Raw genomic sequence first — 13,287 nt, forward strand, 5'->3', positions numbered from 1 at the left:
GTGTCACTTTAAATAATTCATTTGTTGAAGTGCACACTCCTTTAGATGACCTTAAAATTCTTAACATTTTACCCCTTTTAACTGTGTGGCTATATCTGCATTCTCTCCAACCTATCCTTGTGAGGCATTGAGCTACACCGTTGGAGTGGGTGGTTATTTTAGCTTGGTGAGAATGAGAGAAGCCACATGACTCCAGGAATAGACTCAAAGTAGGATGCAGGCCTCATGTTTCCAACCCTGACAATTACAGCTGCTGGTAGGCATGTTTGACAAAGTTATGGGCCAGAGGTTAACACTGACTCTTCTATCAACCACAGAAACCGTTGCTATGGCCCTAAAACAAACCCTAACAGAGGATTTGAATAACAATGTTGTACATGTCAAGCAACCAGTAAACAGCCAATAAAAGGAATGCCATTCAAGGTTATATATATAAGCTAGCTTTGGAGAGTGAACAATACCTTATTTTATCAGGATTTGCAAAAACTATAACAATTTTACAGAAACACCATCAACACTGGTCCTTGAAAAATAAACTATAAATGAAGAGTTCAGATGCAAAAGCCTCTAAGTGCCATCTGAAAGTTTCTTCTAGAATGATCATTTTTATCAAGCTTGTATATTTAAGTTCAATAGTTCCACTTAAATGACAATTAATTGGTAATCTTCATTGCCATTTAAGGGAAATTACTGAACTTAAATATACGAGCTTGATAAAAATGATCATTCTAGAAGAAAATTTCAAATGGCACTTAGAGGCTTTTGCATCTGAACTCTTCAAATATTAAATTAAATTACTATAAAATTTCCCTTAAAAATAAAAGCACTGAGACTGGAGAGATAAACCATGTCAACACATCTACACAACATTTAGATGTTAAACTTAACTATTGCTTGTCAAACAATCATTTAAATGACAAAGGCAAACTCTTTTTTTGATTGTTCTTTTTGTTGTATTAATGATTATTAAAATGTAGTTGTACTCTACATTTAAATATTCAAACTTTAATTAACAATATTTGTCAAAATATAAAAAAAATAAAATAATTTAATACATGTTTTGTAGAACCAGTCAAACTAATCTAAACATACATGTCATTCTTCTACTCGTACCTAGCTAGCAAGATCCAGCATGCTGAACTACAATATGAGGACTGGCTCACCCCATTGGCTTACTCAGCATACTTTAATATGTCTATTAACAAATTACTCAAATCTTTACATTTAACCATCACAGAGTACTTTTTTATAGAGACATAGAAAACAAAAACTTAAGCGACAATAACAATTATGTGCCCATTTAAGAGAAAAATGTGGTATTGAACAAAAGAATAAGCTGTTTACAGGGTTGACCTGCTGATTTAAAATTCTCAAAGAATGTTGGTCTGAGCTGTTGTGAATAGTATCGTGCATGTCTGTCATGTATATTTATCTGTTTAGTTTGAGGCTCAGCTTTCCTGTTTCTAAAATGCTGGAGCTGAAGTCCACACTGGCACGGGATGAAGTGTGTGCACGTGTGTATCAATACCTTCTTGGCCCAGAAACTAATTTAAAGATGTTCCTCCAAGATTTGCCATAAATAAATGAATAATTCATACAACTATAATTTTTAAGTACTATAATTATATTCTATTTATAATTGTAGTTTATTTATTCAATTCTATTTCTAATTATAATCTTTTTAAGTAATATAAATATACCTTATTTTCCATTAGGAAATGAGCCACAGGCAATACTTTAACTTCAGCATGAAACAATTTTGCCCACATTAAAGTGATTTATATTATGGCTCCGTTTACAGCTTTCCTTTTACAGTGTCAGTCGCATACTTTTCCATTTAACCACATTTATTCTTGAGAAACTCTTTAGATCGTTTTAGTTCCCACTTTACAGCTCATCAGTGAAACACTCAACCTGTGTGTGCAAAGATCCATTTGGTACATTTGAAAAGTCACTGAAAGCTCAGCAATGCTTCCCTAAATAAGAGCAGGACTTCCCCTAGCCATCACCTAAAGCAAGGGCAGTGCATAGGAGCTAATTTTAGAGTATTGAATCAGCCTGCCCTTAGTCTAGACCCAATGCACTAAAGGGCAACTCTCATTCAACCTCCTACCCTACAGCATGAATTAGGACAAATCTTTTACCTGAACCACAGCCCTAGAGATGGGCTTTTCTGTTGATCACTAAGGTAGAGACAGTTCCAGACCAGGGAATGCATTGTTTAGCTATTAAATTCCAGGAGAGAATCTGCTGTGTCATTTTGCACAAGACATTAAACATTACTGACTGCGCTGTGGTGTGTAAAATTATCCCAGATTCATTTTTAGCCACCTCAGACATTGCCTGTAGATGGGCGTACAGTAAATAGAAACTTTCACTCTGTCATCTTGCCATATGCCTCATAAGCTCTACTGTAATGTGGAAGTCAAAAGGTTGAACATGGCAGGTGGCAAATTCTATCCTTGCAGTTTTCCCAATGTACGAAATGCATTTACTGTATGTACAAGGAAAAGTGATGTTGTGCTGAATATCAACATGTCTGTCATTCGGCTTTTATACTGTACAAAAGTTCATTATACAAGTTATTCATATACAGTAACTTATATTTCAGTTTATATACTATAGGGTTGTGAGCGACTCTCCGGTGTTGGTGTGACGGCGATTTCAGCGAGTGCACATTGCCTGCTGATCTGTGCAGTGATCTGCCAGTGAGTGTGTGTACGCGGCACGTCTTTTTAAAGATGCCTCGCCCGTGCACTTCTGGTTGCGGTCGGACAGTTTCTGACTCTGATGGGCACAATCACTGTCTTGCGTGTTTGGGCATTGATCACGATAAGGCAGCGTTTGTGGATAAGTCATGTTCCCACTGCGGGAACATGACCATCGCAACATTACGGTCGAGACTCAATGACCTCTCACGAGGTAGAGTCCCCTCATCCACACCCCGATCTATGGTCTCCTCTGGAGGTCGTACTTCGGCTGGTGGCCAGGGTGACCTGAGGGTGACGGTGTGGACTAATACGACGACGATTCATCCTCGGCCCACATCCCCCTCTCCAGTGTTGCAACCCATGAGCGCTCCAACTGAGCGCGGTGGTCCTTCCTCCCTAAACGCCAGGCCAAGCAGCGCTCCTGAGACGGGTCGCCCGAACTATCAGGCTCGGCTATGCGATTCAGTTCGCACGGTCTCCTCCACGCTTCAGGGGAATCCGCTTCACTATGGTCGGTGGCAATGCCCCTATCATGAGAGCGGAGGTTGCTACCCTACTGGCGAAGGGTGTGAACGAGACTGTCCCTCCAGCCGAAATGAGGTCCGGGTTCTACAGCCCCTACTTCATTGTCCCGAAGAAATCCGGTGGGTTACGGCCAATCCTGGACCTGCGCATCTTGAACCGCTCCCTTCACAGGCTGCTGTTCACGATGCTCATGGCCAAACGCATTTTCGAATTTGTGCGGCCACAGGATTGGTTTGCCACGATCGACCTGAAGGACGCCTACTTCCATGTCTCCATTCTACCTCGACACAGACCGTTCCTACGTTTTGCTTTCGAGGGGCAGGCATACCGGTACGCAGTTCTCCCATTTGGGCTAGCCCTGTCTCCTCGCGTCTTCACGAAGGTCGTCGAGGCAGCCCTTGTTCCTCTACGGGAACACGGGGTTCGCATCCTGAACTATCTCGATGACTGGCTGATCCTAGCTCATTCTCGAGACCAGGTTTGCGAACACAGGGACCTAGTGCTCCGGCACCTAGCTCGTCTGGGCCTTCGGGTCAACTGGGAGAAGAGCAAACTCTGCCCCGCGCAGAGGATCTCTTTTCTCAGTTTGGAAATCGACTCGGTCGCCATGTGCGCGCAGCTTATGAGCGAGAGCGTGCAGTCACTGCTGACTTGCCTCCGCCAATTTGAGGGCAAGAGTGCGGTTCCATTGAAACTATTTCAGAGGCTCCTGGGGCATATGGCATCCGCAGCCGCAGCAACGCCACTCGGATTGCTTCATATGAGGGGCCTGAGGGGCACCTCGAGTCCCAAAGTGGGCATGACAACACGGCACGCTCCGAGTACCAGTGACTCCGGCCTGCCGTCAGACCTTCACCCCGTGGACAAACCTCAGCTTTCTACGGGCCGGAGTGCCCATAGAACGAGTTTCCAGGCATGTTATTGTATCGACAGATGCCTCCACCACGGGCTGGGGCGCCATGTGCAATGGATATGCTGCCGCAGGCTCCTGGACAGGACCCCAGCGCCTTTGGCATGTCAATTGCCTTAAGTTTCTGGCTGTACGTCTCGCCCTGCACCGCTTCCATGCGTTGCTCAGGGGTCAGCACATACTAGACAATACCGTGACAGTAGCGTACATCAACAGACAAGGTGGTCTACGCTCCCGCTGTATGTCGCAACTCGCCCACCACTTCCTCCTATGGAGTCAGAAGCATCTGAGGTCGCTTCGAGCCATTTATATTCCGGGAGACCTGAACTGTGCAGCCGACCAGCTCTCACGGCTTCGGCCTCTCCCCGGAGAATGGAGACTCCATCCCCGGTCGGTTCAGCTGATTTGGGATCAGTTCGGGGACGCTCAGGTAGATCTGACGACTCCCACGACTCGTCCCACTGCGACTTGTTCTATTCCCTGACCAAGGGCACGCTCGGCACGGATGCACTGGTGCACCTACGCAAGTATGCGTTTCCCCCAGTGAGCCTTCTTGCACAGACCCTGTGCAAGATCAGGGAGGACGAGGAGCAGGTCATCTTGGTTGCACTACACTGGCCACCCGGACCTGGTTCTCCGAACTTGTACTCCTCACGACAGCACCTCCCTGGCCAATTCCCCTGAGGAAGGACCTTCTTTCTCAGGGATGGGGCACCCTATGGCACCCTCGTCCCGATCTTTGGAACCTCCACGTGTGGCTCCTGGATGGGACGAGGCAGGTTTGAGTACCCTCCCACCAGCGGTGGTGGCTACCATCACTTCCTCTAGAGCATCATCCACGAGACATGCCTATGCGTTGAAGTGGAACCTCTTCGTCAACTGGTGTTCTTCTCACCAAGAAGACCCCCGGAGATGCCCGATCAGTGTCGTGCTTTCCTTCCTGCAAGAAGGGTTGGAGCGAAGGCTGTCTCCCTCCACCCTGAAAGTGTATGTCAAGTCAAGTCAAGTCAAGTTTATTTGTATAGCGCTTTTCACAATACAGATTGTATCAAAGCAGCTTCACAGTATTAAATTAAAATAATACAACAAAGTTTGTTTCAAGAGGAATTTATTGATTGATAAAATTAAATTAAATATCCCCAAAATATCCCCAACTGAGCAAGCCAAAGGCAACAGTGGCAAGGAACCGAAAAACTCCATCAAGTGACCTAATGGTGTCCTAAAACTCCATCAGGTGACCTAATGGAGAAAAAACAACAACCTTGGGACAACCCAGGCTCAGTCGGGGGCCAGTTCTCCTCTGGCATTTATGAGCTGGAGGCCGGATTGTAGTTTGAACTGTAGGATTATATGAATGCCTGGCTGAAGAGATGCGACTTTAATCTAGTTTTAAACTGGGAGAGCGAGTCTGAGCAACGAACAGTATCAGGAAGACTATTCCAGAGTTTTGGAGCCAAATGTGAAAATGCTCTCCCTCCTTTGGTGGTTCTGGATATCCTAGGTATGACCAAAAGCCTTGAATTTAGTGATCTTAAAGAGCACGATGGATTATAGGGCGATAGAAGATCCGTTAAATAGACTGGAGCTAAGCCGTTTAGGGCTTTATAAGTCAGTAGCAATACCTTATAATTAATATGGAGCTTTATAGGTAACCAATGCAGTGATGATAAAATCGGTGTTATATGATAATATTTTCTTCATCTCGTAAGAACTCTAGCGGCGGCATTTTGGACTAACTGTAGCTTGTTTATTGAGGATGCAGGACAACCAGCTAATAAAGCATTACAATAATCCAGTCTCGAGGTCATGAATGCATGAACTAACTTTTCTGCATCAGAAACTGATAGCATATTACGTAGCTTAGCAATGTTTCTAAGGTGGAAAAAGGCTGTTTTTGTAACATATGAAATATGATTTTCAAAAGACAGGTTGCAATCGAGTATAACACCCAGGTCTTTTACTGTAGAGGATAAAGTAACAGGACATCCTATGATGTTAAAGTTGTATTGTGCGAGGTTTTGTGGGCGGTTTTTTGAACCGAAAAGTATTACCTCTGTCTTGTCTGGATTTAATAAAAGAAAATTATGCGTCATCCAATCTTTTATATCTTTAACACACTCTGTCAATTTGGAAAATTTAGCGTTTTCATCCGGCCGTGATGAAATATATATTTGAGTGTCATCAGCATAACAATGGAAACTAATTCCATGTTTCCTTATAATATTTCCAAGTGGCATCATATATATTGAAAATAACAGAGGGCCTAACACAAATCCCTGCGGCACTCCATAGTTTACTGGAGTTATGGTCGATTTTTCTCCATTTAAATAGACAAAATGGTAGCGGTCAGATAGGTATGATTTGAACCAGCTTAGTGCTTGTCCTTGAACACCAGTATAATTTTGTTGTAGATCTAAGAGTAATGTATGATCTATAGTATCGAACGCAGCACTAAGATCAAGTAAAACTAGAATTGAAATACAGCCTTGGTCAGAAGCTAAAAGTAAATCATTTGTGATTTTAACGAGCGCAGTTTCAGTGCTATGATGCGGTCTGAATCCAGACTGAAACTTTTCATAGATATCATTTTGTTGCAAGAAAGAGCCCAGTTGAGCGGACACCACTTTTTCTAATATTTTAGACATAAATGGAAGATTTGAAATGGGTCTATAATTTGCTAGATTATTATGATCTAATTGTATGTTGCCGCCATTGCCGCACATCACGATGCAGTCAAAGGTAAGTCCGTTGGAAAGCACGACCTGATCATCAGGTTCCTGAGAGGAGCGAGGAGACTGAATCCTCCTTGCCCTCCTCTCGTACCCTCTTGGGACCTCTCAGTGGTGCTAACTGCCCTGCAGAGTGCTCCCTTTGAGCCTCTGCAATCAGTGGAGCTTAAGTTCCTGTCAATGAAGACAGCGCTCCTGGTTGCATTGGCCTCCATCAAGAGGGTAGGGGACCTGCAGGCATTCTCCGTTGACGAAGCGTGCCTGGAATTCGGGCTGGCTAATTCTCACATGATCCTGAGACCCCGGCCAGGATACGTGCCCAAGGTTCCCACCACTCCCTGTTGAGACCAGTTGGTGAACCTGCAAGAGCTGCCATCGGAGGAGGCAGACCCAGCCTTGGCACTGCTCTGTCTAGTACGTGGACCTCAGACCAGCTCTTTGTCTGTCATGGTGGGAAGCTGAAGGGAAAGGCTCTCTCCAAGCAAAGGTTGTCTCACTGGATAGTGGACGCCATTGCTTTGGCATACCAGCAGCAAGGTCGACCGTGCCCCCTTGGTGTGACGGCCCACTCCACCTGGAGTGTGGCCTCCTCATGGGCTCTTGCGCATGGTGCCTCGCCGACAGACATCTGCAGAGCTGCAGGCTGGGCGACACCTAACACATTCGCAAGATTCTACAATCTCTGAGTGGAGCCAGTTTCTTCTCATGTACTCGCTTCAATCAGCCGGTACTAGATTCTGCTCAGGTGTCTTCGCTTGCTCGCCATTCCTCTCCACGGACGGGATACGTGCGATATTCTCCTCAGGTGAGCCTAATAAGCCCTGAGTTTCCTCCAGCGCTGTTGACGTCAACGCCAGAGTTATGCCATTGGCAGCTTTAGCGTTGGCCAGGTACCCCCTCTGGGCGACCCCCACATGTGTATTTCCACTGTAAAGCCCCTTTCACACAGCGCTTTGAACCCGGGAAATTGCCGGCAAATTGCCAGAGCGCTTTCTGTGTGAACGCAAACTCGACCCGGGATTTATGCCGGGATCGATGCCGGGTCGGGACCTAGTAACATTGCCGTGTTCAGTCCCGGAACGCGCGCTGTGTGAACAAAAGCCGTAATAATGCCGTGTCGTAGTGATGATGCTGAAGCCGGGATCGTTCGCCAGCTGTGAAACGGTACGTAAAGCGCAATTTTATGATCGAATCAGAGAAAAAAATGCACAAGCGTGGTTTCTCGAGAGAGAGATCGCAGCTCATAAGCAAACTTAAGACGCTGCTGAGATTACAAGTCACATCGATGTCACGTGTCTTTACGCCATTTTTACGGGTTGTGTGTGAACGCACTCTCTGATTCCGGAAAATCACTGGCAGTCAGAATGAACCACTATCAAACGAACCCGGGTCAAATCCCGGGTCACTTTATCCGTGTATATTCCGGAATCTCTGTGTGAAAGGGGCTTAAGCCTCTCTGAGCATGTGTCTTTCCCTCGGCAAGCCACCTTGCCACCCCTGGGGTCATATGTGTATTCTTAGGCCCCCCCCCCCACCTCGGGCGGGCACTGATTGTATATTTCTGCTGAGATATGCTTCCCAGTGTACCTTAGTATTCCTGTGTTAAGTAGGAGTCCTTCGTCCGTGCTAGTCTCATGACAGGGATCTCAGACTTACGCAGGGCACTGGAAGACAGCCGAGAGGTGGCGTGATTAGACTGGGAACCCCCATTTCGTCGTCACTGACATAACTCGTAGTGACCACGAAAGGGAACGTCTCCCTGCCACTTCCGCTGTACCGCTGGAAACGCTTGAGTTCAGTCTCGGCTCCTCAGCGAGAAAACATACTGCGCTATGCCGGCGTACTTCCTTATATACTCACGAGGTGGGGCGGAGTTACGCATGCAAAACCCGCAGACCCAAGGCATTTCCATTACCATTGGCTCGTTTTCTATATCTCGAAGGTGATAGGCTTTCTATGCAAAACCCCCATTTCGTCGTCACTGACGTAACGTCTCTGTTTCCACTCAGGGAACGAGAGTTACATACGTAACCGAGACGTTCTTGGTAACAGTTACCATAGCAAAAACGGTTGGAAGCACTGTATTTTACTGTTTTAATTATTGTATTTATGTATTTATTTTATTCAATGATGAGTTTATTATTTATATTTATGTAAATAATACATTTAAACAGCATGTAGCCTTCAAATGTGTATTCGTAAAAATACGTAAATGATGACCTAATTTTCATTTTAGGGTGAAAAATATCACCGTATCCCTTTAAATACAGTTGTAAATCCAGAAACATTGCAGTGTACTGAGCAGCATGAAAAACAAAACTTGTATTCAAATTGTATGGGTTATAAACAAAAAACAATGAATCTCTTGTTCCCTTTCAGTCGGTCATGTTCGACGTCATGTCGGAACATCACAGACGAATTGGTATGTTCCGACGTGACGTCTCCGTTCCCTCCTTCAGGGATCGAGGGTTACATACGTAACCGAGACCTTTTTTTAGCAGGGAGTCAGTGTTTGGGAAAACTTACATGTCATTTATACACATATAACATGATATCGGGTCAAATATTTTACAAGAGAACAAAAGGTTACGGTTGTTTAAACCAATGAGCGGTGTTGTCAGCAAGTAGTTTCCCAAAAAACTACTTTAAATAGATTAAAAAAAAAATTAAAGGAAGTGTAATTAAAAATTATGTGATCTCGGATATTTATACAGTGTGTGCCAGTGTAATGCTGCTAGCTGTGCCAGTGAGCATAACAACCGCACCACAGCGGTGGTAGAACCAATAGTATAATCTTGCAATACTGGAGACTGCAGTTTCAGGACCACATTTCAAGGACCCTAGTTCTTTAAGACATCGCAACCTACCAAATTGGATCACCACACTTATACAAGATGGACGTCAATCACAGTTTGAGTACTGAATGTGAATAAAAAAATTTAATGTTAGAAACGATGCAAAGTTAATGTAACCGAAGTGAGAGCTGCTAACTGTGAATTAAGAATTCGTTCCCATGTATTGTAATCGTTCCTGCGTTTAATTAATTCGTTCCCACGTTTTTAATCCGTTCCCTAGTTTTAGTTAAATCATGGACAAGAATTTGTTTCGCCGACTTCCTTCATTTTATTAAATGCATGTGTTAAAGCAACACTATGGAACTTTTCCTCTGTGGTCCCCCTACAGGTTGGAAGTGGAATTGTCCATTACCGCTGTCGTAAATCATTTAGCCTACCGCAGCCTACTGTCGCACGCACGCCCACTGTTTATCCAGCACCGGCTTTGGAATGAACAATGTCCACAGACAAGGGAGAGTATGATGCATGATTTTATGAAAGTATGATGTATTGCGACATCAGAAACGAAGAAAAACTAAATAATGACTATTGTAACGCTTGCCGTAAAGCAAGTAACATTTTTTGTTTTCTTGTGTCTCATTAGAACTACAGAAACGCGACCCGATCTGCCAATCTTACATAGTGTGGTTATAGCAGATAAAGGACCGCAAAGCGGAGGTATAAGTGCCTTTCACCCTGTTACGACTTGATGAACCACTGAAATGATTTTGGAAACATTATTTTAAGGTAAAAAATGTTACATAGTGTTGCTTTAAATTGTTTGTATTCTTTGTACCAATTTGTTATCTAATTTTGATTTAAATGTAATGAGTTACGATTTAGTAAAATGACGGAACATATTCGTATGCATGTCCACGATATATACACAGCATGAAGGAAAAGGAAGGGTCATGGGGGAAGGGCGGCTATATCCTGACAGAAACCGCTCGTCCAACCTACCACGAGCGACTTACCGTTTTTCACGCCCCCAAGTCAGATCCAATCTGGCTGTGGCACGGGCAATGATGTCAATTAAATTCCCTGAATGCGGGGCAGTACAAATACTGTCCTCTGCCTCTTCAGCCACATCTGCCTCCTCTTAGCTGGTTGGCACCAGTATGATATCTGCTGGATCGTATGACTCGAGAGACAGCACATCCTGATCCAACAGATCGCTAGAGTTCATGACCAAGGAGTGTAAATGGGCCAAACCTTTCTCAAACTCCTCTTTGATCCCCATGACCTAAGCCTCTGCTATGCCTCGGCAACAGCGTGGCTTTAGCCGCAAGGCACAGATGCTTTTCCTACATCCCTCGAGAATAAGGAGAAACACGAAATGAGCTTTCTCATTGAGAATTTCTCACAATGAGCCCATTCAGAACCCTCGAGAACTGAACCTGCATGCTCCTCACTTAGACAATAAGCACACAGTACACGTATGTCTTTAGGTGTCAAATATCTGGGACACGGAGGCACACACTTCTGGATGCTGCCTTCACTACGTGCTAACTATACAAACTGCTGATGACGTGTACTAAGGGGGCTCTGCTTATAATGCTCCAATGCAATTAGACACAGGTCACGGTCACCCTGGCATCCCCATAGCTTTGATCCAAGATGCAGTGTAGAGTTCCACTTTGAAAGGGAACAAGGATGCACAAACAAGAAATGTGAAGCACACCAAGAATGGACCATTTTAATGGGCTGTGGTGATGCTTTTCCACAGTTATCAACATCGCAAATCTAGTAAAATGTTTCATATTTTCATTGCTATAAAATCACAATGCTAAATCGTGTTACATAACCTTGGCAGTAAATGACAAAAAACAAAAACAAACTAATGTTGCTGTGACTGTGAGGATGTTTCTAATACAAAGGCTGAGAGATTGACAGACAATTTGAAATTTTTCTCTCTTCTGACTGCTGTAATGAATCTCTCTATATTTTCCCTCTTTTAGACGGTCCTGGAAACGATATCACAGATTTTTTTCATATGCTTTTAGCTTACAGCAAATGCAAATGCAAATACTAAAATTATATTTGCTGTTGTCTCCCATTACCCGCAGAAGTTTACCCAACTATGACGTTGGGTATACCCAACTAAATGGCAAAATAGCACAAGTACATCTCGAAGACATCTATTTGATCTCTGCATTTACATGAGTGTTTGCTCATCTGCAATACGTTTCTAGGATCTTTCCTGTTAGATGTCATATAGACATTTAGAAGACATCTTTAAAATGTTTAAGATTCACACAGTTGCATGTGTGACTGTGTGATCAGTGTGACTGATTTGAACAGTTCAACAAACAAAAAGGTAGGTCATATTCCATGATGTGACTTTTAAACAGTACTGTCAATATTGTTTGCTGTATTAAAATAATAGTTCCAACCAGAGCAGTTGAAAAACAGAGTTACGACAAACAGAGTTACGAGTAACGCGTGTTGTGAAGCAACCATAGTTCCAGCTGTTACATGTTGGCATTCAGGAAGGCAAAGGAGCAGGCTGAGAATCAGATCCATATGCAGTTAGATATTTATTAAAATAATCCTCAAGGTTGAAAATACAGGGAGGGTGTCGAAAACAAGACAAGCCAGGATACAATCAAACATTTAACGACTGACAAAAATAAGTAAAACACAAGGGCTGTTTATACACAAGACAAGCTTAACAAGGGAGTGAGAGGGTGTGGTTAATTGTCATGGGAACACCTGAGGGTAACTATGGTAACCAACAAGAAGCAGCAGGGAAACATGAAGGGAACAATGCAACAAAGGATACACAGAACTTCAAAATAAGTGTCCAAGACAGACACTGGAAACACAGGCAGGAATCGTGACACCAGCATTGAATCCCATTAATTTCAGTGTTTCTCAAGCACATTCAGTGGCAAGTTAATTACAGCATTTTCTGACATTTTATCACATTAGTTGACCTCTCAGGAATCTTTCCAGTGGCGGTATTTTATGTAGCGCTCTTTAGTTAGGCTAATCTTTAGATAATAGATAGGCTAGTTATAATATAATTGTAGTTAGATAGTGTGAGCAATACTTCAGTTGTATATATATTTAAATATATATATATATACTTGTGTGTGTATATATATATATATATATATATATATATATATAATACTTCTTTTTTTTTTTTTTTTACAGTTTTTAGTCTTTCTGCAATCTTTCTCTCCCTGTAGTATAGGTCGAATAAATTTCTATGAAGACTGCCCATTCATGGAATAACTTATCTAGCGCCTCACTGGATATACTGTTTAACTAGAACTTGTTGTCACCTAGCATAACGATATAAGCTGCAAAAACAACAACAACAACAACAACAACAACAACAACAACAAAACAGAGATAATGGTAGTGATACAAACAGTAAAAAGTCCCAGTTCTGTTGGACTTTCTGTTGTATAAAAGTTTGTTTGTATATTTATTTATTTATTTATTTATTTATTTATTTATAACAGAACTAAAGAAGCTTTGCTCTGTCAATGTAAAATATAAACAAACAAACAAACAAACAAAAAAAAAAAAAAGTAAAAAAAAAAGTAAAATAACAATTTTAACCAACT

Source organism: Leuciscus leuciscus (assembly GCF_965113295.1).
Source record: "Leuciscus leuciscus genome assembly, chromosome: 14".
Classification (NCBI taxonomy): domain Eukaryota; kingdom Metazoa; phylum Chordata; class Actinopteri; order Cypriniformes; family Leuciscidae; genus Leuciscus; species Leuciscus leuciscus.